The following is a 23,380-nucleotide window of genomic DNA, read 5'->3' on the forward strand; positions in this document are numbered from 1 at the left end:
GCATATTTTTGACTAATAACAGTTCGCATTCAACCACGAATCCGCATGATTTATTCATTTATATATTTTTGAAAAAGCGTGAAATTCGAAGAATGATTTGGTGAGGGATGACTGTACATACATAGAATCATGGAAAAAATGATTAGACCACCCTTGTTTCTTCAGTTTATTGATCCATTTTAATGCCTGGTAGAATTAAAGGTACATTTGTTTGGACAAATATAATGATGATAAATATAGCTCATAAGAGTTTAATTCAAGAGCTGATATCTAGCAACTTCTATGGTTTTCTTGATAATAATCTAAATCACTTAAGTTCTTACATTAATAGCTATAGCATTGTACTGCCAAAAAATTTAACTCTTATGAGCTATTTTTGTTGTCATTGTTATATTTGCCCAAACAAAGCTACCTTTAGTTGTATCAGGCAGTAAAATGAACAAGAAACTGAAGAAACAAGGTTGGCCTAATCATTTTTTCCATGACTGTATATGGTAATAATTTGTGTTACAAACCACCAAACCAATGGTTTGCAGAGTGTGAGGTCCAGAAGTCTTCAGAGGAGGTGCAGAAGCGTAAAAGAATGAAGAAAAATATTGTTTTCATGCATGTTCTGATTGAGAGTAAAAATATGCCTTACCAAACGTCTATTTGTATAGAACTAAATGTGTTGCTTTAAATGTTTAGTGTATTGTTAATATGGTATTAAAAACCCAGATGGGCTATAATTTCAATCTAATCACTGTCTGCATGTCTGACTGTTTGCTGTGTTGTAATGAGGCCCAAGGAGGATATACAGCCACATTTTGGTTTTCCCTGTGGTGCATCGTATCTGCGATTTCATCTTGACCATTAATCCCAAGATAAAGTAAACTCAGGTGATTGTGAAAGCATTTACGAATAGAAAGGTCAGTTATGGCCAAACAGTATACAGAGTTACAGTGGTAGTGAGAATTTAAATTACATGGTCAACCCACTACACTGTTGAAATCATGGCCTCATTTCCAAGAATAACAGTTGGTTTACTAAGTATTTGCCCCCCATTTTTTTTACTATGGAGGACACCTTTGATGATTTATGAATTAGGAACAAACTAAACTAATTCAGCCCCCTTGCCTTTGATGGAATAGTGTTGGGACTGAGATACAAGATTGTTTGTCCAACTCTGACAGAAAACAACATAGATTTTGCAGTGCATGTAGATGTTAATCTCGTGGTTTTGGGTAAGTTTTTTCATGAAACAATAAAGTATTTGTTTCTTAGCAATTTGAAAAGATCCACCTGCATGACAACAATGTAATAAAAACAATTCCCATTGTAAAAAAAAATGCTGTATTTTACATGTCATGCCATTACCACATACATGCACTGCAATTGCTTGTCCTCCTAGTCAAAAAGTTATTTTTAATACCCTGTGTGTATTTTAGAACTGGATGAATGAGAATATTCACAGACATTTACACATTGTGTTATAGAAGTAATGTTACACTAATAGTTGCAATAAGTACACACTTTGTTCTGCCATTGATGTTGAATGTGACATACTTGTGCATGAGGGATGCTTTTGTGTAAGCTTTTAGTGTTTAGAATGGAATGATAACAGAAAGAAAAACATGACATGGAATGAGTTTTTTTGTGTATGTTCTTAAGTATTATTCTTTTCACTGTCAAGATTCCTGACAAACCACATAAATATGATATTTAGTTCCTTGGTACTTTGCACATAATTTAAGTACAAAATTATGGACAAGAAGGACTATCCCATATGTCCTTATTCAACATCCGACATTCAATTTTAAATAAAGAAAAAATAATCAAGTTCTACAAACAGCAAAAATCTATTTAATTAGGCACAGAACATAGTGGATTCGAAATGACCAAGTAATGTTGGAATATGCCTCTTATGAGTGTTCCAGTTAATGGTCTAAGCCAAAGTGTGAGACAGGCAGCAGCATCTTGAGAAAAATAAAGAAAAAAACAACATGCTAAGATAACTTCAGTTATGTCAGAGGCAAAATGGAAGTGATAAACAGGGACTCGTGTGTGCAGAAAATGCCTTAAAATATGCTGCAGAAGTCAGTTTTTGGGGGAATAGGGCAGGGCCCAACTGTATTACATTGTACGGTACTCTCTGAGGAGAGGCTCACTGTGCCAGACTGAAAAAGTTTTGGTGTGCAGTCGTCTCTCGCAACTTCACACTTAAAATTTTGTGGCTTCCCTCTAAGAGTTTTCAGAAATATATTAAATAAATGTTGTTTTGTGGTTGAATATGGCCTATTATTTGTGAAAAACGTGCGTATCAGCAAAGGTTATGTATTCTTCGCGATTTTGGATGAATAAATGATGTAAAACAAAAATATATGAAAAAGGCAAGAATTAAACTTTCTTCATACAGGCTTATGTAGACAGCCTGTATGTAGACAGCTGTTTATGTAGACAGCCCACAACATATTTTGAACTCCTTGCAACACATTAGTGTTATGCTAATGTGTAAGGTGAGTCCAATGTGAATATCGGGCGGCCTAAAATTAACATTTACTGGAAATTTCCTGGAAAGTATACGATATATTAGTCAATGACAACAACTGAACCGAAAATGCAGTTTTTAAATTAAACTTTTTATTAATAAACGAGGCATTACTGTAAATGCTCAAGCACTGAAATGTCAAAGGAAATCTATGTTTAAGATACTAGAATTGATATATATTTTGCTGATAAACAACTCTATTCTATTCATTTTTCTTGTTTAGCATGACATGGAAAGTGGAGTCTATCCTAGCTGTTCTAGGATGAGAGGCAAGATATTGTTTGATCACCTCTCAATTACAGGGATGCAGATAGCGACAGACAGCTATTTATATCCACAACTACCAACAATTTAGTGTGCAATTAACCGAAAAGAACAGGCACAAATTACGTGATTTAGCCCTTATATAGAACATATGTCCATATTTCCCTAATAACGTTAAGGGTATTTTATGACCCAGAGCAGCATTTTTGTTTAAAACAGACAGACAGGAAGGAGACAGTCTTGGACTTACGGCTTGCTGTGACATGTCATTAGTCTTGTCTAATTAGATAATAATGTCTTAGCTTTCCATTACAGGCTGCTGTCTGACACATGGCACACAGAGCTGTAGGCTGAAGCATTTGCCATCTCAGTAGACAGGCTAGACCGGAGGTTGTAAGACATGACAGTGGAAAAGACAGGACATTTTTTTGTTTTAAATAGGCCTATCATCTGTGTTTTTACATGTGAACTTAATTTGTCAGTTTGAAAAATATAATTTATTCAGCGCTCTCAAAACAATGAACATGATGGGCAAGACTGTAATCTGTAGTCTGGCACCTGCATGATGATTAAGAATGTTAAAATATTATTTAAATTTTTACAAAAAGATAATTCATTTTACTGCAGCTGTTTTTTATGCCTGTACACACATATATGTAACACAGGTATGTGTTACATGGAGTGGTTAATACAATGAGACTAGGCCTGAGTTTGTGTGTTGTACACAAGAATCTGAAATTTATATTCCTATTCAATGGTAATAAAGACCCCCACAACTGTACCTTAAGTATAAAATATGAACTAATTTATTTAAAGTATGTACGCAATATATATATACAGAATCAAAATGACCTTTTCTGATGTAAAAATATATTAAATAAGATATCTATAAATGTCAGTTAAAGTTTCCCAAAATTAAATACTAGATCTCTTTTTTGTGTTTTGAATCTTTCCCTTACTCTTCATGTCCAAGTCCATGGTTCTCGCCCGGAAAAGGGTGGAGTTCCATCTCCGAGTCGGGGATGAGATCCTGCTGTAAGTGGAGGAGTTACCTCAGGGTCTTGTTCACGAGTAAGGGAAGGATAGAAGGCGAAATTGGTGTGGCGTCTGCAGAGATGTGGACTCTGCATCGGTCCGTTGTGGTGAAGAGAGAGCTGAGCTGAAAGGCAAAGCTCTCAATTTACCGGTCGATCTACGTTCCTACCCTCACTTATGGTCATGAGCTTTGCATAGAGAGGACAAGATCACGGGTACAAGGGGCCAAAATGAGTTTTCTACTTAGGGCGGCTGGGCTCTCTTTTAGAGATAAGGTGAGAAGTCATCTGGGAGAAACTCTGAGTAGAACCGCTGCTCCTCCGCATTGAGAGGAGCCAGATGAGGAGGCTTGGGCATCTGGTCAGGATGCCTCCCGGACGCCTCCCTGGGGAGGTGCTCAGGGCATGTCCGACCGGTAGAAAGCCTCGAGAAAGACCCAGGACACGTTGGAGAGACTTTGTATCCCAACTGGCCTGAGAACGTTTTGGGATCTGCGTGGGAGGTGGCCGGGGGGTGGGGGCTAAGTCACTGTTTATGCACTACACTACCGATGTGGATGTCATACTACTTCATGTAAAAAAATACGAACTATCCCTTTAAGAGCATTAAGTACAGAACATGTTAAGTTCACCTGTAAAAAATTATACACTAGTACATCCTGAAATGTATCTGAAATATCCCGGTAACACTACAATAAGGTAAACAAAATTACAGTAGTTAATGAGGAACGAACCTACCAAACCCTAACCAGTACTCATTAGTTCCTCATTAGTTCTTCATTAGTTCCTCAGTCTCTACTCTAAAATTATGTGCCTTAGTTCCTCAGTAACTACTCCACTCATTAGTTCATGATTATTTCTTCATTAGTTCCTCAGTAACTACTCTAAATGTATGTGCCTTCGTCATTAGTTCCTCATTAGTTTTGCATTAGTTCTTCAGTAACTACTGTGTTTTTGTGTACCTTATTGTAAAGTGTGAACAATATCCCTAACTTCTTGTTAGTAGTATATAAGGCACGTGCACAATAAGTCAATCGGGTACTCACAAATCCTTATGAGTGGTTAGGGGATACTGGATCAGATGTGGGTATGCAGTCCTCAAATGTTAGCACACTTAGCTAAATCAAAGCTACATGCCGAAGCATCACGGCCAACAGCAGAGCAAGGTAGTATAGCACAAACAGCAGCAGAAACAGCAGGTCCAATACATCAGGAAAGCATCATCTCCTTTATGCACATCAACTCCATTGAGCTACCATTCAAACGCTATTAGCGTCGAATTAGCGTTATGATTGTGCCATCAAACTTTTACCCAATGCTGTTCTTCCCAATGCCAAACTCTACAATATATCTGCACCCGAACAGCAATCGCTTAAACAATACCAAAATTTCCGGACTATAGAGTGCACCGGTATATAAACCGCACCCACTGGATTTAAAGCGAAAAATATTTCTACATATATAGGCCGCACCAATCTATATGACACACGTGTCCATGGCGTAACATGAGATATTTAGTACATTCGTCGGTTGCAGTATTGTGGTTCGATTATCACTCCCTCACTATATTGCTTTTTTTTCAGAAATTAATTATTTAATAAATGATCGCTGTTTCATGGGAGACTTTGGTCTATTATTAGTCAAAACACAGAAATACAAGTGATATGTAGTATTCTGGTCACTAGGCGGCAGTAATAGTATTGTATTGTATTTGTATTTGTACTTTATTTATCCCACAGCGGGGAAATTCACTTCCCCGCTGTGATAATGACACAAACCTTGAGACATTACCTTAAATTATATTACCTTAACACAGCATGAAGTCATGTAGAGTGCCTACTCTAAGCCAACTTTGAAATAATTTAAACACTGAACTATGTAGGCCATTTTGAGACACATATTTGCGTAAAATTACAACAAGACATAGACAACTTTAACATGCAAAGGCCCATCAGAGTTAACATATCTGTATATCAGTGCTGTCTACTCAATATCGTTTACATCACTTGACTCATCACAGGCAATTCAAAAAGCTTGCGCTGAATTAATGTCATGAATTTGCCTACTGGTGATGTTTTTTGCTCTTAGTATATTGGTCCTGCCCTTGACTCTCTTTGAAGAGAGGCTTTTCGTACAGTTTCTGGATAATGTCCTGTTTATTTTTTCAATTCAGAGAATAGATGTCCTGATATTTTTATGAACGATTCTTTCAAGTGTTCCCCAGCTGTGAATGTCCTCCCCCTCCTTACGATTTCATGTGCAGCCACTGCCACAACACTAACAGCTGTAGTTCGCTGTATTGCGCCCATCTGCAAGTGGGTACTTTTCAGAGTGCTTGTTTTGAAAATGTCTTTCAACATTCTATGTTTGCTTGCTAATTTATCAGCATCGTTGGCAGTGAAGGCAACACGTCCATTAAGAATTAAAGTGTCCTTTTTTATTCCAAAAGTTTTCTTTTTAGGGACAAATTCATGGTTATGGATAGCTTAACGTACGGGTCGCACCCTCACAATACATCTTTTCCGTGTCTCACTGCACACGCTTGGCCCCCTCCTCCTTCTCTTTCACATCCAGTCAGTAGTCAGGACGCAGTGTAGATGCATTCATGGACTTGCGGTGAGTTGGATATTTAAAACCATCCATCCATCTTCTATGCCGCTTATCCTCACTAGGGTCGCGGGTATGCTGGAGGCTATCCCAGCTGACTTCGGGCGTCAGGCGGGGTACACCCTGGACAGCCAATCGCAGGGCACATATGGACATACAACCATTCACACTCACGTTCATACCTATGGACAATTTAGAGAATTAACCCAACATGCATGTTTTTGGAATGCGGGAGAAAACCGGAGTACCCGGAGAAAACCCACGCGCGCACTGGGAGAACATGCAATCTCTACACCAGGGGTCTCAAACTCGTGGCCCGTGGGCCATTTGTGGCCCGCGACTTGTCTTCAAAGATTACGGTAATACGGCCTGCGACAAACCAATGTTACTCGTAGGATGCACACATAAGCCTACACTGAACTAAGATTGAGTGAGTCACTAAAAAATTGTGGTCAAAAAATTCCACCCATTTTCAATACCGCTTGTCTTCTTTGGGGTCACGGGTAAGCTGGAGCCTATCCCAGCTGAATGCAACAAAATATAAACTGTGAAATTATTTATTTATTTATTTATTTGATTCACCCTACTACTGTATCAAAATATTATATTATTGTGAGCCATGTATCGTGTGTCGTATCGTGAGGTACCCCGAGATTCCCAGCTGTACTTCCAATACTTGATGCGGCCCAGCCTCACTCAGACTCTACCTTCAGCGGCCCCCCGGTAAGTTGTGTTTGAGACCCCTGATTTACAACAACACGATTCAAAACGATTCAGTAATTTTAAACCAATTCAGTAACTTTTTAGCCCAACATTCAACCAGTCTGACTGCGAAATAAATACCTGGATACTGGACAGTGCAGGTGAAGTTTCCTAGATTCCCGTTGTTTTTGTAAGGGAATCAGGTATAAATTATTGATATAAACAAACAAGTGAACCACAATTAATGGCAAATGCGTTCACATTTTGTTTGAATTAAGTGCAGTGTAAAAAAAAATAAAAATTAAAAATTAAAAAAAATGTAAAAAAAAAGAATTAAGTGCAGCCAACACTTCAGGTTGACCCACGGATCTTGGCAAGTAGTTTGAAAGTTTGAAAGGCTTAAAGTTGGACTTTCAAAGTCCAACACTCAGTATAAATCCAATATAACACGTAGCGATGACATCACAGGCAGACTGAATCAAGTGTAACGTCGATGTGTTGGGCGTCTAGAGTCACTCTTTACCGGACTGTCATTATGGAAAGGACGTTTTGGCTCCATCGCCTTTACATGACGTCATCCATGCGCCCCACTCAACAGGCATGACTAATCAAGCCAAATCAAACTGCATGAGTAATGTTTAACTTCTTTATCATTAAAAGTGCTAAAAAGACACATCCATATAAAGCCTGCTGTGATTAAGTCCAATACTTTATTTCCTAGTATCGACGCAATTGATTCATTACCTTTTAATCGTTGTTAGATCGATATATGTTGTCCGGAATGGCAACTTCTTGAACATTGATCGATGTAGTTGGATCATAGGAATACAGATCGATACATCAATGTCGTGGACGAATCGTTACACCCCCAATAAACATCTATGGAAAAAAATATCGATATATACTGTATCACAAGATTGGTAAAATTGCCCAGCCCTAATGGTGTCTGCAAAAAGGTTGTGTGTGAAAGGCTGTCACCAAACCAGAATACCAAAGACAGTCTGGATCATTTCTACAGTATGATGTCTGCTCCTCCACAAATCACCATTTTATTGTGGTGGAGAGGTTTGAGTGCCCGAGTGATCCTAGGAGTTATGTTGTCCGCTATATGTGCCTGGTAGGGTAGGTCCTATGAAAAACAATTCTAGGAGAGTGTACAGTACATTCATTGCTCTACTGGGGGACAATCCTACAACATCCTCTTGCACCAGAGGCACGGCTGTTGTGTTAGATAGTGTTCTGATCTGTCAAACTGAAGTCTGAGGATTTTTCCTGTCACTATTTGAAAATAGTCAGTTATGGCAAACTGTACCTTAGAGATTTATTTTCCTGCATCTTTTCCCCTTTGTCTTTGATTACTTGTAAAACTCGTTCTATATTTTTGCATCATCAGCTGCTACCAGCGTTGCCAAAAGGCTCCTTGTGACAGAAAAATGTATTTTTGTTGACAAAGTACCAATGTTTTCAAGACAAATATATGTTTATGGATGATTATCTTGTAAGCATACGGCGGTAGGGAGCTAATATATCATATTGCTCCACTCAGAGCCCATGTAGGTTGTCCCTCCCTTGTCAGTGAATTGTCATTTTACTCATACTTTCTGTTTTATCGCTGTACCTTAACTCTCAAATAACTACAGTCGTCCCTTGCCACAACACGGCTTCACAGTTTTTCAAAAGTATATTAATAAATCATGTTGTTTTGTGATTGAATATGGCCTATTATTAGTCAAAAACGATGCACATTTTACATAAAATTGACATATTGTAAAAATGGGTAAATTAACTAAAATACAAATATAAGGCATTCAGAAGATGCATACGTAATGCTACGTAGTTCACTGCTCACTGTGTGTCAGTGGTGTTACTGTAATGAGGCACACAAGTGTCAGACTTGATCACCAGAACAACAGGCTTTTGTTGCAGGTTTGAATTACCTCACAACAGGAAAAATAACCAAAAGTTATCATAATAATAATCATCATCATAATAATCCATAATCCACTCCAAGATAAAACCCATCGACGGCAGTTCCTGTCCTCCACATGTCGAGAACACATTATTTAAACAGACATGAGCACAAGTCTTATTTACAGTATGTCTACTACATTGGTAATATGAGTATAAAGGTAACTATAGCGATGTTATGTCTAGAGGGCTCTAGCGTTAAAAAAAAAGTATTAAGAAGGTCATAAACAGTTTTTTTAGATACATTACAAATACAGTTTTAGAAGCACTTATTATTTCCATTTTACTGCATAACTTCAGGTAAATGACATTTGCGGTGCCAGCTATGGGTTGTGCTGAAAATGCTTTGGGAGACACACTACCACACATGCAGTACAGATATTGTCAAAGTTTTATAATCATTAGATTGACTAACGGCCAATTAGTTGCTAAGTCCCACCCGTGACCCTGCAAATACGTTTTTCAACCAATCTTGTCCCCTAAAAAGGTGTGTATCAAATGGTTTTGCTTCAAACATCCCTAAACATCCCATAGTTGTCGTCAGTTGTCGGTTTAATAACATCACTGTGTCCATTCATGCATTTTGCCGCTTTTCCTCATTAGGGTCACGGGGGTATCCCAGCTGACTTCGGGCGAGAGGCGGAGTACACCCTGGACTGGTCGCCAGCCAATTGCAGGGCACATATAGACAAACAACCATTCACACTGATATTCATACCTTTGGACAATTTAGAGTCACCAATTAACCTAACATGCATGTTTTTGGAATGTGGGAGGAAACCGGAGTACCCGGAGAAAACCCACACGCACGGGGACAGCATGCAAACTCCACTCCGATTGGAGATTCAAACCCAGGTCTTCCCGATCTCCTGACTGCGTGGCCAAAATTCTACCCACTATGCCCCCATGCGGCCCCTGTGTGGTGTATTTGTCAGAAAAATAACAGCACTTGCAAAACAGTAGGGATGCATGTTTTGCCGAATTGTCACCCTACAGTACATACAGAGGAAGTATTACCTTTAGGAAAGATTTGGAAAAACAAAGATGGGAGTCCGTATATAGCAAGAATGATGTGAACGAGGCATATAAAAAAATATCTTAATATTTATATGAAGTGCTACGACAGACATTGTCCTCTGAGAGAAGTATCTAATAAGCAAAAGAACAGAAATCAGCCGTGGATGACAAAAGGACTACAAAATGCCTGTAAGAAGAAAAATACACTATATAGGAGATTTATAATTCAAATAACTCAAGAAGCAGAACAAATATCTAAAATATTCAAAAATAAGTTAACAAACATTTTGAGAGTGTGTAGGAAAGAATATTATAGTCAATTATTAAACAAGAACAAAAACAGCACGAGAGCAACATGGGGCATTCTAAATAATATTATACGGAACGGTGTTAAGAAAGCAGACTACCCTCTTTATTTCATAAATGGAAATGATAAATATGACAATATGAATGAGGTAGTTGAAAAGTTCAACAACTACTTTGTAAATATTGGACCGGAACTGGAAACAAAGATCCCAAATTACCCACAAATAGAGGAAAGGAATGAGATTATGGTAGACAGGAATCCCAATTCCATGATCCTCACTAACGTTACAGAAAAGGAAATCATCAATATTGTTAATAAATTTTATGCGAAAACATCAACCGATTGCAACTGAATAGAAATGGAAACAATAAAAAGGGTTATAAATGAGATTGCACAACCGCTAACGTACCTTAGTAACCTATCACTCCAGACAGGTAGATTCCCAAACAAAATGAAAATAGCTAAAGTAGTTCCAATTTTTAAAAATGGAAACAAACACCAATTCATAAACTACCGTCCAGTGTCCTTATTGTCACAGTTTTCCAAAATCATTGAAAAGCTATTTAACAACAGGTTGGACAATTTTATGAATAAAAATGAGTTACTCGCCAATAGCCAATACGGATACAGAACTAACATTTCAACTTCCATGGCACTAATTAAAATTACAGTGGAAATTACCAATGCTATAGATCACAGAAAGTGTGCAGCTGCAGATTTTATGGATTTAACAAAAGCCTTTGACACAATTAATCATGATATCCTAATCAGAAAACTAGAAAGGTATGGAATCAGAGGGTTAGTCTTGAATTGGGTTCAAAGATACTTAGCAAACAGGAGGCAATATGTGAAGCTAGGAGAATATACATCCGCGTGGTTAAATATATCATCATAAGTGCAAAAAGGAAGCGTATGAGCCAATACAAATTGATGGTGTAGACATTAACAGGGTGAACGAAAATAAATTTCTCGAGGTTATAATAGACGAGAAGATGAACTGGAAATCTCACATTACAAATCTACAACATAAAGTAGCAAGAAACAACTCAATACCGAGTAAAGCAAAATGTGTTCTAGACCAAAAAGCACTCCATACACACTACTGTTCACTGATATTACCATATCTAACTTATTGTGTGGAGTTATGGGGTAATAATTACAAAAGTGCACTTCACTCATTATCTGTGCTACAAAAAAGGTCACTTAGGATAACCCATAAGGCCACTTACAGAGAACACACAAACCCATTATTTATAAAATCACAATTAAAATTTACGCAAACTAGTAAACTCGGAAATTTTCAAACGGCAACAATTATGCATAAATGAAAACAATAACCTTCTACCCAAAAACGTAAAACAATTCTTATCAACAAGAGAAGAGAAATATGATCTGAGGGGAAAATTAAACCTAAAACACTTATATGCACGGACAACACTAATAACCTTCAGCATTTCTGTTATCGGGAATCAAGTTGTGGAACGGATTGAGTAAGGAACTCAAACAATGCACTATAATGAGGTGATTTTAAGAAAAAGTACAAGCAGTTGATTTTCACAAAATACAAAGAAGAAGAGACCTGAGCTACTGTGTACATACAATACAATATCTAACCACTACTACACTGACTACTAACTCTTCATTCTGGTGAGTACATGGCCTGTACTCACTCACTATCAACCTACGATCCTGTCAACCATTTTATCAGTTATTATCATTAAGTCTGTAGCTTCCTTTCAGTAAGTATAAACGTTGAATATGATTGCACTATATTGTCATGTAGCCTTACAAAGTACACCTGAATAACAAGAGGTGAATAAATGTATTGCAACTGATGTGAAACTGATAAGGGGTAGGATTCAATAAGCCTTGCTTCTTCCTTCTCCTTTTGGACATTGTGAATTGTACTATGTGATGTGCTCCAGTTTGACTCGTATGCATGTTCAGGATGAATTAAACCACTACCATTACCCTTTTGTATGCAGCAGTTCAGGAGTAGAAGATGCCTGTGAATATTTTCATTCATCCAGGTCATGGTATTGTCAGGGCATTGTAATTGATCGTAACCGGGTTGTTCAAGTTGTGTTAGAAGACATTTTGCCTCTCATCCGAGCAGGCTTCATCAGTTCATGCTCAATGACCAGGTGGGACAAACACTAGGTCCTAGACAGACTAGGGTTGTCATACCATACTCGTGTTAGCTCATTGAGCATGAACTGATGGAACTGGCTCGGATGAGAGGCAAAACACCTGAACAGTCCAGTTTTGATCAATTCAATGCCCTGAGAGTTCAGGAGAAGAAGTTAGCCTCCACAAACAATGAATAAATAAATTAATCGCTCTTTTTGCAGTGTCTGTTTGAATAAATGAATAGCACTTTGACAGTGTCTATCAAAACGGAGGGTTATTATTCTTTTAAAAGGTAGAGTTTTTTATACAGTACTTGATATTTTAATCAGACCTGATGGAAAGAAAAGGACAAATGCATGAGGAAAGAAAGTAAGGTACTCTACTACTCAGCGTGCAAAGGGCTATAAATTATTACTATCGTTCGCCCGGCTGCTTTTATTTTCTGTCAGTATTTATTTGGCCTCACTAAATTAAAATGAAGCAGTTTTATTTTATGCCCAAGTTGACAGGACAAGGCGGTGAGTTTAGAAGATGATGCTCTTATCTGACAATCAGGTGTGAAAGTTCAATTTTGAGCTGAAATTCATAGTTTCCATTCAGAGGGTCTTCCACTGGGACGGTCTTTGCAAATTCCCTGTGACACTAAACAATACTGAACCAAATCAAAAATGAGTTCTCGCCGAAACGCCTGGGTTATTGTGAAGGAAATTCAAAATGAGTGGAATTGCGCAAACATGCATAAACACTCAATATAAATACTATAATGCTAGAATCTCAAAAAAATTACTTAATTGTGCATTGAGTTCAAATTTGCATGCAGGCATGCATGTCTTTGTCAGTGCAATTCGAACGTTGAACAAACCACATCTATATATGACTGACCTGATTGTCGTAAGTATGTTCTTGTCACATCCATCACTATGCTAAATAGTCATTAGCAACACCTAATAGCCTTTTGGAATCTGATGGTAATGAGCCTGTAATAAGGAGACAACAGTGGCCTTTGGTTGATATCCAAAAAGTTTAAGAGGTCGATTTCACACGCTATAAAATATACAAAAATAAGTTAACAAACATTTTGAGAGTGTGTAGGAAAGAATATTATAGTCAATTATTAAACAAGAACAAAAACAACACGAGAGCAACATGGGGCATTCTAAACAATATTATACGTAATGGTGTGAAGAAAGCAGACTACCCTCTTTATTTCATAAATGGAAATGATATATATGACAATATGAATGAGGTAGTTGAAAAGTTCAACAACTACTTTGTAAATATTGGACCGGATCTGGAAACAAAGATCCCAAATTACCCACCAGCAGAGGAAAGGAATGAGATTATGGTAGACAGGAATCCCAATTCCATGATCCTCACTAACGTTACAAAAAAGGAAATCATCAATATTGTTAATAAATTTAAAGCAAAAACATCAACCGATTGCAACTGAATAGAAATGGAAACAATAAAAAGGGTTATAAATGAGATTGCACAACCGCTAACGTACCTTAGTAACCTATCACTCCAGACCGGTAGATTCCCAAACAAAATGAAAATAGCTAAAGTAGTTCCAATTTTTAAAAATGGAAACAAACACCAATTCATAAACTACCGTCCAGTGTCCTTATTGTCACAGTTTTCCAAAATCATTGAAAAGCTATTTAACAAAAGGTTGGACAATTTTATGAATAAAAGTTACTCGCCAATAGCCAATACGGATACATAGCTAACATTTCAACTTCCATGGCACTAATGAAACTACAGAGGAAATTACCAATGCTACAGATCACAGAAAGTGTGCAGCTGCAGAATTTATGGATTTAACAAAAGCCTTTGACACAATTAATCATGATATCCTAATCAGAAAGCTAGAAAGGTATGGAATCAGAGGGTTAGTCTTGAATTGGGTTAAAAGCTACTTAGCAGACAGGAGGCAATATGTGAAGCTAGAAGAATATACATCCGCGAGGTTAAATATATCATGCGGCGTACCCCAGGGGTCAATCCTAGGACCAAAACTATTCAATCTATATTTAAACAACATCTGTAAAGTCCCAAAAGACCTAAAGCTAGTATTATTTGCAGACGATACAACCGCATTATGTTCTGTAGACAGCACACCAGAGCTAGTAAAAAAAAAAAAAAAATCACAGATGAACTAAATATACTAAAAAGATGGTTTGATAAAAACAGACTATCCCTGAACCTGAGTAAAACTAAAGTAATGCTATTTGGTAAGTGCAAAAAGGAAGCGTATGAGCAAATACAAATTGATGGTGTAGACATTGACAGGGTGAACGAAAAGAAATTTCTCGAGGTTATAATAGACGAGAAGATGAACTGGAAATCTCACATTAAAAATTTACAACATAAAGTGGCAAGAAACACCTTAATATCGAATAAAGCAAAATGTGTTCTAGACCAAAAAGCACTCCATACACACTACTGTTCACTGATATTACCATATCTAACTTATTGTGTGGAGTTATGGGGTAATAATTACAAAAGTGCACTTCATTCACTATCTGTGCTACAAAAAAGGTCACTTAGGATAATCCATAATGCCGCTTACAGAGAACACACAAACCCATTATTTATAAAATCACAATTATTAAAATTTATGGATCTAGTAAACTTTCAAACGGCTAAAATTATGCATAAAGCAAACAATAACCTTCTACCCAAAAACGTAAAACAATTCTTATCAACAAGAGAAGAGAAATATGATCTGAGGGGAAAATTAAACCTAAAACACTTATATGCACGGACAACACTAAAAACCTTCAGCATTTATGTTATCGTGAATCAAGTTGTAGAACGGATTGAGTAAGGAACTCAAACAATGCACTAAAATGAGTGATTGTAAGAAAAAGTACAAGCAGTTGATGTTCACAAAATACAAAGAAGAAGAGACCTGAACTACTGTGTACATACAATACAATATCTAACCACTACTACACTGACTACTAACTCTTCATTCTGGTGAGTACATGGCCTGTACTCACTCACTATCAACCTACGATCCTGTCAACCATTTTATCAGTTATTATCATTAAGTCTGTAGCTTCCTTTCAGTAAGTATAAACGTTGACTTTGATAGCACCATATTGTCATGTAGCCTTACAAACACTAGGTCCTAGACAGACTAGTGTGAGCTCATTGAGCATTAACTGATGGAACTGGCTCGGATGAGAGGCAAAACAAATGAACAGTCCAGTTTTGATCGATTCAATGTCCTGAGAATTCAGGAGTAGAAGTTAGCTTACACAAACAATGAATAAATAGTGTCTCTTTGAATAAATGAATAGCACTTTGACAGTGTCTATCAAAACGGAGGGTTATTATTATTTTAAAAGGTAGCGTTTTTTTATACAGTACTTGATATTTTAATCAGACCTGATGGAAAGGAAAGGACAAATGCATGAGGAAAGAAAGTAAGGTACTCTACTACTCAGCGTGCAAAGGGCTATAAATTATTACTATCGTTCGCCAGACTACTTTTATTTTCTGTCAGTATTTATTTGGCCTCACTAAATTAAAATGAAGCAGTTTTATTTTACACCCAAGTTGACAGGACAAGGCGGTGAGTTTAGAAGATGATGCTCTTATCTGACAATCAGGTGTGAAAGTTCAATTTTAAGCTGAAATTCATAGTTTCCATTCAGAGGGTCTTCCACTGGGACGGTCTTTGCAAATTCCCTGTGACACTAAACAATACTGAACCAAATCAAAAATGAGTTCTTGCTGAAACGCCGAGGTTATTGTGCAGGAAATTCAAAATGAGTGGAATTGCGCAAACATGCATAAACACTCAATATAAATACTATAATGCTAGAATCTCAAAAAAATTACTTAATTGTGCATTGAGTTCAAATTTGCATGCAGGCATGCATGTCTTTGTCAGTGCAATTCGAACGTTGAACAAACCACATCTATATACAGTATGACTGACCTGATTGTCGTAAGTATGTTCTTGTCACATCCATCACTATGCTAAATAGTCATTAGCAACACCTAATAGCCATTTGGAATCTGATGGTAATGGGCCTGTAATAAGGAGACAACAGTGGCCTTTGGTTGAGATCCAAACTGTTTAAGAGGCTGATTTCACACGCTGACTGCCAATTCCACTGTTGAAATGAACGTTACGCTTCAGCAGCCTTCAATTGTAGAAATGAACCTTTGTGTCCATTTCAATGAAAAATTCAAATATCTTCCTTGTGACCTTGCCATACCTGGAAATCAAGAGGTAAGGTTTCTCATGTCACGGTGAAAAAGTCGTAACAAGGGCAGGGGACTACTAATATTACACATACACAAATAAAACGTTAATAAATGTAAAAAGCACAAAACACTCATTATTAAATTACCTTAGTTAGTCCTGCATTATTTAAATGCTAGTGTAGAAAGTGGCCGACAGCAGCTCCTGTGTGAATGTTCAATGCATGTGTTCTCTGCTTGTCAATAAAGCAATTCAAGTGCATCATGAGTCTCTTCTTAACCATAAACATCGACAGTAGAGTAGTATTCTACACTGGCCAGCAGGTGTCAGTAAGGTTAGATTGATGAGACAGTAGCCACCAGGAAAAGTATGCTGTCAGTGCTAATGTGTGAGTCTCTTATCTTAGGGGTGACTATAGGGGTGTTATTTCATGTTGAGAGGGATGAAGGCCATAAACAGGTTTCCAATGTGAAAATAACTGTGAAAGTAATCATTTAAATAATATTGAATCCTACTTTGTGGAAATTCACTTACCGCGGTCGGGTCTACAGCCAATTAACTGCGATAAACAAGGGACAACTGTAGTCACCTTGACACTCATATTACCCAATAAAGTAGATATAATTACAAAAAATAAACCATTTAAGACATAAAACTTAAAACAGAAATAAAACTTTGTTCTCATGTGTATTGCCATAGATGTGTTCTGCATGTGTGGAAGACAGGAAGTGACGTCAGGGGTTCAGAGTTGAGTTTCAGCTTGGCATGGGTTCCGGTCGCAACAGTAGCCCGTGTTATTATTAGGATTATTATTATTGTTTTTATTTTATTGTGCCTCTTGTGAGATAATTCAAACCTGCAATAAAAGCCTGTTGTTCCTGTTGTTCAGGGTTGAATAATACATATCTAAATATGAATGCGTGTTCTGACTTGACTTTTCCGATAAATGGATTTCCTCAAGCAACTGTTGCAGTGGTAAAAAAAAACTCAATGAAATTACTGGTAGTAAGCAGTTTATCGAATGAGATAAAAGACTGCACTACGATACAGAAGATCGAAGAGATTGCTCATGGTTGAGATTACCTAACAGAGCCTCCTTTTATTTACCTCAGTGTAGAGGTCTTGGGGCCGGGGCTGTTGAGGGTGCGGTGCTCTGCCGGGTGCTTGGGTGTTTGTTACCGCCTGTCTGTGCGTCGCTGGGCTGTTTTCCACGTCTTTGCCTTTCCCTTATCTGGCTGTGAGCTCGTCGGGGGTGTCGCTCCGGTGGGCTGGCGGTGTGCGTTTGGTTCTTGGGGTGGGGAGGCTGTCTGGCTCCTGGCATTGTTGGGCGGGGCATGCTGGGTGGAGGCAGTCCCTCACCTTTCATACATTCTCAGTGACAATTACACATACACACATGCACGCACATTTATGCACGTATATATACATGCAGATATGCACACATACACACCTACAGAGGTACCTGTACATGCATACATATACACACTGACAGCACATACATCAGGGGTCACTAACTTTTTTTCTTTTAGAAAATGAAAATGGCCACGAGCTACTCATTTTTGTAGAAATGATTTTCATACCTTATTTCAACCCAAACAAAGCAAATATACTTGTTTTACCAAAACATTCACAAAATGCTGGTATCAACAACTCACATTTTATGTTTCAGAATACATTTCTATCTTTTCTAGTGTTCTCACATTATTCTCACATTATTAACTGAAAACGTGAATGAAAAGCAGGCTTGCGGGCACCTCATGTGGTCGCGGGGGGCTACCTGGTGCCCGCGAGCACTGTGTTGGTGACCCCTGACATACATACTTCCCCACATAACTCACTGATTTATCCACAGTATTATCATGTTGTTGGTTTTCATTCAGTGATGGTGATAACAGTTTGTGTCATTCTGTTCACTATTAAAGCTAATAGTTTCATTACCACTGTTACCACTAATACTGTAAGTATGCAGTGGCAGATTTAGCAATTTTGGGGCCTAAGGCGAACACAGCAGGAAAGGCAGCCTCAAAGGCCCCTATCAATATACACCCTTGCTCTAAATGAATACGGGGTGAACAGAATGAGAAAAAAATGCCAGATATTTATTTTTTAGCAAAAACAACCCAGACATCATCACAACAGATGTGCGTGCGTGTGTGTGTGTTTTAGAGAGAAAGAGACTGTGTGTATGTATTGAGGGTGAAGATGAACAATTACAATGTAAGACAAGCAATGACTAAACAATAGATCCCAGCAGTCATAACTGTACACAGTGTCAGGAGGAAGGCATGGAAATTGGGAGAAATCAATTGTTTGCAAAGATGACTTATGTTTATGTGTGTAAGATAGAGACACAGAAACAGGGAACGTTTGTGTTCAAAGGGAGGGGGTGTTCATGTGTGTGTCAGAGAAAGAGAGAAAAGACATGAATACTGTGAAGCAACTAAAGTGTAGGGTGCTTCAAAACATGTATGTCTAAATAATTACCATTTCATTAATACAATCTCACACACTCATCCCTCCCCTCTCTGACACACACATAAACACCTCTCTCTTTGAACACAAACTCTCCCTGTTTCGGTCTCTCACAGACGTGAACACTTTGCCAACTATTGCTTTCTCCCCAGTTCCATGCCTTCCATGGGAGAGAAGTCAAATTGAGGTTTTTCATATTTGTACAAATACATAACGTGGATGTCATTATCTTGTTTTAGTCCATCCATTTTGCTGTCCGTGTTTTTCATTGCATAAATGTCAAAGAAAGAAAGTCTTACTTGTTGCTGTAACTTCTCACTGGACTTCACACACAGTTGAGGTATCACAGCACCAAACTCAGCATCCGGTAGCAGACTGGAACTCGGCTCACAGCACACGGTAGTTCGCACCGGCTCGTTGACATTTTTTCTACCGACACCATAAAGAATCTTGAGACCTTTGACAATGAGGCAATATATTTTTTTGGCGTCCTCTCGCCGTTTCCCCTTCTCAAACCCGCTCTGGTATTTGCTTCATTTTAAGTAGCTTCACACTTAGCTTCTCACCAAGGCGCATTACCGCCATCATCATGGAACAGTCCATTATACTGTAGTGTGGGAGAAAGGGGGGGTAGATAATTTTCTTTCAGATGGCTTTCTTTTTTTGTTCTGTCATTTGTTTAGAATGCTAACATAATGGGTGCTGCTGGCAGTGGTGGTCCTGGCCTCTGCTGGTTGGGGGCCCCCTACTGGATGGGGGCCTAAGGCAATTGCCTACTTTGCCTTAATGGTAGGTCTGCCCCTGTCAGTATGACTGTTTCGATACAGTATTATCACTGGCTGTTGATATTATTTTGTCATTTCCATTATGGTCTTTATGACGGTTCTAGATATCTGCTGATATAGTCCTGTTGTTTGTTTCTGTTACTTTGTTATTGCTGTTGTCTCTCTCTGTATTGTCCCCCCTATTGTCCCCACACTCTCCCCTCTGTCTTCTTTTCTCTTCTTCGCTATCCCCACCTACTCTGGTTTTGCCGCAAAAAAAAAAAAGACAAAGGTGGGAACATATTAAAAAACATAATCCAACCATATGCTGTCTCATTGGGAGCAGGTCCAGGTGTTGTATGGAGTGCATATAGACTTGTGGAAGCCATGCATACAACTGAGCCACATAAGACAGAGGTGGAACACAGTCAAAAAAATAAAACCCAACCATATGCTTACCACCGACAAATCAAACAATTTGATGGCTTTAATTGACTGATTCTACAGAGATTATCTAAATGCAACAAAAGGTTTGGTACACCTTGGTTGTATCTCCAGATTTCCACAACAGGCCTCACATCCAGAGACCGACTCCTAAAGTAGTAAAACGCTTGACCCATTCACAGTTTTTCAGTTTTGCCTCAATGCAAATGAGAGCATAACAGTTGACGTAACAGTCTCATAAAACTTGCAGCCGCAAATGGGGCGCTGTATATTGATGTTAAAAGCTGAATGTGTATTATGTGGATGTGAAAGGGGTCACATTTGCATAAGCTGAAAGCTTGCTGTGTCTCATAAACAGACACAAAAGGGTGCTTCTGCGTTGGTGTAGGATTCATTTCACTTAGAGTACCATACAAACAGCAAGGTTGCATCTTTTTTGTATTTAATATGTACTAAAACATTCATTAATTCATTTTCTATGCCACTTGTCCTCAGTAGGGTCGCAGGGGTATGCTGGAGCCTAACACAGCTGACTTTGAAGAAGTGCACCCTGACTGATTGTCAGGGCATATATAGGCAAACAACCTGTACTAAAACATGTTTTTAAATATATCATTGCCTGGTTCCTCATGCCTGGTGAAAGCTAAACATGTTCTACCACTCCATCAGTGTCCCTCCGTGTGTACAGTGTGACTTGGTCAATGTTTTAGGTCATTATGAAAAATTACATCATGTTTTTGAGAGATGAATCAGTTAATTTATGGTCAATGTAATGGTTTTATTTGTTTTGGACATAAAGAATCATCACAGTTGCGCAATTCAACATGTCGTAAAAGCAGGGATTCATCAGGGATACTTTCTTGTTCCCACACATATTATGGAATGGCTGTGCGGTAATGTCTGTCTAAAGTGGTTGCGTCTATCAATTAAAATATTTCATTAACTTGATTTGCAAATGATGCTGTGATATCTGTGGAGTCAGTGGATGTCCTGATTGTACTGGAGTGTCTTGGCGTGCATGTGTCCTGGTTAAAGACCAAAATCCAGCCTTTCAATGACTTTTTGGATCATGGACTAGGTTCACTTACCTTGTCAGCAATATGTACTGTAAAGTTGACAGACTTCTGGGACAAGCATAGTCAGCAATGGAGTCTCTGAACCAGACTCATATTTACATCCAAGAACAAAGGTCTACATCTTGGTGTTTTGCTTTATGGCCTTGAGACATGACATACTGCCTTCCGACCTTTGCCTTGAGACCTGAAATTAACCAGTGGCCTTAGACGTAGATTGGACTCTTTTGTTACCAAGTCCCTGAGGAAAATCCTTGAGTACTGATTGGATGACTTTGTGTCAAACGATCACAACTACAGTACAGTGTAGATGCTTTACCTAGTGTACACATTTGTAAATATACCATTACTAAACTATTATAGTTGTATCTACTATATAATATATTCTGTAATTATTTATTTATCAACAATTTTTCTGTCTGTTCTTACTCCTGTGCTTATTATTATTTCTACAATTAATTTCTGTATCCCTTTTCCCCTCTAAAAAAATGGTAACCTTGTACATGTTAAACACAGGAAGTGAACAATCTATCAGTAATTGCTGAGACATGGAGAAGGTGGTCGGATTAAATAAGACCTGTTTCTTCTGACTCTTTATTGAAGACATACTATTACGCAAGTGTACATTTGATTTACTTTGTTAAGCATGTTTGAAATAAACACATTACCCCCCAAAAACATCACATTTCAAGGCATATGGATAGTGTGCAAGAACAAATAGTCCCCGATGTTCTGTTCCTGGTATAATTATTACTCATATTGTCATTCCCAGATTTAGTTTCTATGTTGCCTACAGTGCATGAGGTTCTTCTACCTACCTTAACGTGTCGTTCTCCCTTTGCTTTGTTTTGAAACTCAACAGTCCAGGATTCTCAGGAGATATAATTACCGCACAGTCAACTTGTAAGACCGACTGTCCCCAGGAATGCATCTACCTTATCGACTATTCCTTGCTGTTATTTTTTAAAATCTCACATCACAAAAGTGACCGTTATACTTTTTCCTTTGCCAAAATGCTCAACTAAGAGAAAATGTAACAGTACACAAAGCACATGCAATTAATCATTGTGCAGTGGGAGAATCAGTGAGGGTCAGGTTGCAATAGGTGACAATACAATGCAGAGCATCTGGTTCAAATATATCGATCCATAAAAAAAAAAAAAAAAAAAAACATACGCTGTGTCTTTACATGCTACAGTGGTTTCTGCTTTCATTTTCCCCTTCAATTTTCAAAGCTCTGACATAATCACTTTAATGGGTCTGCAATCAATACTGTACTGTACTGACTTCCATAATCTGTGCTTCACTGTGGCTCATTGGTTTTATGTTGAGAATTCTACATTTAAAATGACGGTCTATTTGTCTCTTATGTTTCTCACTGTTCTTTACTTTTGCAGTGACAGCCTTATCAATCCTGACAAGATCAATACACATGCAGTCTGACATCATTTATTCTTTATTTATATATTTTAGAGAAGTTGTGGAATTTGTTCACAGTAACAGCCTGTCAACGTTTTGCTTTTTAAGATTTTTAGGAAAAACACTACTTCTAACTCATTCATTTGAGGTTTTTATGGGGTAGCTCTTCATGTGCGGTATTATTTTTATTATTCACACAGCACTGTGCCATATTCTCTTTGCCCCTCTTTTTTTTCCTCTCACTCCCCTCTCTTCTCTCTCAACCCAACAAGGCAGATGGCAGCTCACCCTGAACTCACTAACACTTGATTTCTCTGCTCCTTCAAAGGCTATTTTTCCAAACAATTCTTCCTTTAATGAAGTAATAGAAGTAGAATATATAATCAGTTCCAGCATCAAACTTTTGTTTTCCTTTTGTTACCTCTATTAC

Source organism: Dunckerocampus dactyliophorus, chromosome 1 (genome assembly GCF_027744805.1).
Source record: "Dunckerocampus dactyliophorus isolate RoL2022-P2 chromosome 1, RoL_Ddac_1.1, whole genome shotgun sequence".
NCBI classification, from domain to species: Eukaryota; Metazoa; Chordata; class Actinopteri; order Syngnathiformes; family Syngnathidae; genus Dunckerocampus; species Dunckerocampus dactyliophorus.